Source organism: Falco punctatus, assembly GCF_963210335.1.
Source record: "Falco punctatus genome assembly, chromosome: 13".
In the NCBI taxonomy this organism is placed as follows: domain Eukaryota; kingdom Metazoa; phylum Chordata; class Aves; order Falconiformes; family Falconidae; genus Falco; species Falco punctatus.
The window spans coordinates 23,869,530-23,873,572 of NC_137593.1; the positions used below are offsets into that span (position 1 = coordinate 23,869,530).

At 62.0% G+C, this 4,043-nt stretch overlaps 1 protein-coding gene across 2 annotated transcripts in view; it reads right to left on the reverse strand.

Moving 5' to 3' along the window:
- ST6GAL1 (ST6 beta-galactoside alpha-2,6-sialyltransferase 1) overlaps positions 1-3,081 on the reverse strand; it is a 47,525-nt gene extending 44,444 nt beyond the window's left edge. For both annotated transcript variants that reach the window (XM_080409403.1, XM_080409406.1), the window contains exon 1: positions 2,722-3,081. The gene's annotated coding sequence lies outside the window, so the exon portion shown is untranslated. The remainder of the gene's footprint in view (positions 1-2,721) is intronic.
- Positions 3,082-4,043: the final 962 nt, after the last annotated feature.

Below are 4,043 nucleotides of genomic sequence, written 5' to 3' on the forward strand. Positions count from 1 at the left end.
CAGATTGAGCAGGTCAGGAGAAGCACAGGAGGTGGAAGAACTTGAGTTCAAACATCTCCTCCGTGCCAGCCGGCCTGAGAGCAAAGGGCAGGACGGCCTGACAGGGATTTTGGCCAGCACCCATTATCATCCTCCGCTTCCTCCAGCCTGGAGCAACGCAGGAGTGGGGAGAGACGCGTGCTTCCCAGGTGCCTGCGGTTGAGATGCCTGCACGGGTGGTGTCGTGCACGCACTACCTTTGGCAGAGCGCTGCCCTTCAGCAAGCTGTCTGTCCTCTGACTGAGGCAGGCAAGGAAATAAGCCTCTGAATATACAGTAATCTGCTTCTCCAGCCGAGTTCCTCCTGCACCAGTCTCAAGGACAGAGATAAAGATATGCAACGTTGCTGGCTGCATCTGCTTTGCCACTCATTACACCACCCCTGGCCACCTCATACTAGCAGCTCTAATTCCTCCCATGCAATTCCAGCTGCTGCAACAGAGGACTCGGCCAGCCATCACTTCAAATCCAGACTTAAATACTTGCCTATTTTGTCCCTCAAAAACTAAGTCTCTGTGAACAACGATGCACCTCCATTTCTGCAGTTCGTTTTTAACCAAGGGACAGAGTATTTGCAAACAAACAGTAGCCACCAGAGCCAGCAGCCTGCTTATCAACGCCTCATCAACAAATATTGGTTTGCACAAGAATTAAGCTACAGATGCTGATGTATGCCTTCTGTTTTTTGAAATTTAACCTCACGTCTGCTGTCTGCAAGAGCTGCATGCATGCCCAGCTGAGCATCACAGCACTGCTGACAATGTGGCAGCTCACTGCACGGGGTGTCCACCTCCATTTTCAGGCCGGCCACCACTTTTGCCAGAGCTACACGCTTAGGCAGAGGTCCCCAGCATGTGCCCACAAAGCCCACACTAAGTCAACACTGCTGCATACGAACCCAGCCCAGAACAGAGCTCCTTCCACGGTATTTCGCCAACCTAAGGGAAGCCACCATAAAATGAAGGAAAGCAAGCCAGGCGATAGATTTCTCTGGAGCCAAGCTGCAGCCCTGCATTGCTGCCCTGTCCCCAGCACCCGTGGTGGCTGTGCTGGAGCCCCCCAGGCACGCACCCCTCGGCACCGTGGAGCTGCTCGCCTCTGCAGCACCATCCCCTCCAGCAGCAAAGCCACTTATCAGCTGAACTGGAAGAAAACGGATGACTTGCCTAGACTCAGCACCTGCATCAGCTCCAAAGCAGCAGCTTATCCTGAGGTGAGGAGAGCGGCTGCCCAGAGCAGAGGAGACCTGGAGATGGGCTGCCTGCCCTCTGAGGTCCCCATGCCTGTTGCCGGCTCCGGCCCTCGCTCTCCAACAGCAAGAGCTGCAGCTAATAGGAAAAGTTTGCCTCATTAGACGCTCTTGGCCTCTGTCCCAGGGGCCTTCTAGGGAAGATTTTTCCCGGGAATATTCTTCCTCCCAGGGAACATTCAGCATCACTTGCAGCTATATGAACTCCTCAGTTACTCAAAGCTTTACTAAAGCCTTCCCTGACCCAGTGACCCAGGCAAAAGGGCAGGGTTACCAAGCACAAAGGACGTGTGCTTGTTCCCTTAACGTGTCCTGGACCCCAACAGATAAGAACAACTCCCCGAGAGGCACAACCAAGGCCGACAACCAGGTCTCACAGCAAAGGCCAGGACAGAAGGCAGCCCTGTTCCACCGCAGCATCACAGGGGGCTCCTTCCACCCACCACCCCCTGCGAGCAGCAGGGCACGCATCATGGAGCTCCCACATATTTAAGGTTATCCCAGCTCAGGGAAATCATTCCACAATTGTGTCAGGAGGGTTCAAAAAATCCCGTTAGTTAGAAACATTTCAGGGAAGCGCAGTCTGGCGAGCGTGCCGCCAAGGACCGAGTGCACGCTGCAAGTTAGATTAATTCCTCGCACATTAATAGGCAGCTCTGGTTTCTCGCTCCCTCACAGCCAAGAAAATCTTCTGCTACAACCAGCCGCCCCACTGTGGCACCTTTTCCCTCTCGGGTGTTTTTTGTTTTGATGCTGTGGGTGCAGCAAGCGCCCAGGGGCTCAGCACCGGGCAGCAGCAGCCTGCGCCCCCCGCACCGCCCGGCTGCCCGCAAGCACAGCGGGCCCCCCCGCACCGAACCCCGCACATGGCAGCGCACAACACACCTGGAACGGTGCGAAGTGGTACAACACACCTGGAACCGGCCGTGCAGGGGTACGAACACCCAGCACAGCGGCTCCTGACACCGCTCCCCGCGTGTGCCGCCGCCCCCCCCGCAAGCACAGAGAGGAGGGGAAGGGGCTGGGGGCACCCGCTGCGGATTTCACGGCCCCCCGACCCCCCTCGATGGCCCGGGATGCCCCCCCGGGACCGCCCCCCCCCCGCGGAGCAGGGGCCGGCCGAGACGGGGCGGGGGGCACAGCCCCGGCCACAACCAGCCACCGCTTGGGAGTTGGTGCGTGCGGCCCGGCAGGGCAAACCCAGCCCCGCCACCGCGATAATAAAGTTCCGCCGCGGCGGAGCTGGCACTTGTCAGTCAAGGCGGCGGTCACTCGCGGCCGCCCGCCACGCGTGGGTCCCCCCTCCGCGCTGGGGTGACCCCCCGGGCCCGGCGCGACGACCCCCCCGGGGTGGGCTGGGCGCGGCCCCCCGCCCTCCCGCGGCACCTGCGCCCCGGCCCGCCGCGCACCCGGGCAGGCGGGCACTCACTCACCCGCGGGCACTCGCCGCCGCCACCGCTCACTCGCCGCCGCCCGGCGCCGCCGCCCGCCTTTGTTGCCGCCGCCACGACCGAGGCATTTAAGCGCCGCTCCCCCGCGCGGCGCTGCGCTGAGGCGGGGCGGCGGGGCCGGGGCCGGGGCCGCCGCGCTGGGGGAGGTGCCGCCGCCAGCCCCGCTGCCGCCGCCGGGCACAGGCCGGGCCGCGGGCGGTGAGCGGGTCCCGGCGGGGGGCTGGCACCGGTGAAGCCTGGGCAGACGCTCAGGACGGCGGCTTTCCTGGAAAGGACGGGCCACGCAGAGCGGGGCAGCGGCGGCACAGCAGCATCCTCAGCATCCTCCTCAGCATCACCCTCCTCCTCCCGCCGTGGCGAGGCTGCCGAGACCGGCGGCTGCCCCAGAGCCGCCTTCCCCCCCCGCGGAGCCCGGGCAGCCCTTCGCGGGGCTGAAGCGCGGGCGGCAGCACGGCTGTGGCCGGTCCCGCTGGGGGCTGGGGACCTTCTCGGGGCTGGGGGTATCGCTCGGGGTCATGCTCGGGGCTGGGGGTCCCGCTCAGGGTCCCGCTCAGGGCTGGGCGTCCCACTTAGGGTCCTGCTTTGGGCTGGGGGTGCTGCTCAGGGTCCTGCTCGGGGCTGGGGGATCTCACTTGGTGTCCTGCTTGGGGCTGGGAGAAAGTTTCCCCATCACCTTGCAGAAAGCCTGGGGTGGGAGCACTGGGAGTGCCCCCCCTGCCCACCTGCCTTTAGGGAGCTTTCCCCGGGAACACCCCAAAAGCGACCGTACCCCTGTTACAAATGCAGAGCCCCGCTCCAGTGACAGTGCCATCCATCCATCCATCCATCCATCCATCCATCCATCCATCTCAGTTACAACAGGCTTATTGCGGATGCGATGCAGCCACAGCGATGGTGCTCTAGGAAGAGGCCGGCAGCCTCCCCGGCACCCCACCTGAGGGCTGCAGTGGGGGAAGCCTGCACCCCACGGCTCCCTGTGGGCCAGCCCCCGCACCCCACATGTGCAGCTGTCACAGCTACTTTGTGGCTTCAACTAGCCTCAGGCTTTAACCACGTTCAAGCTCTTCTATTTCTGTTATATATCCACGCAAGAACAGGGCTCAGTGTGTGCAAATACATTTTGCCAATTTATGTGCTAATTAGGCTCCAGGCAAGCTAATATGATTATTGTCATCATAAAAGCTTGAGCTCTGGAACAGGAGAGACTCGCCCATGCAAGGCAGAACAAGGGTCCTGCTTAAATCAGCACCATTCCCCATGGGGGGGCAGTGGGGCTGTGGGACACGTACCTACCCAGTACCTAC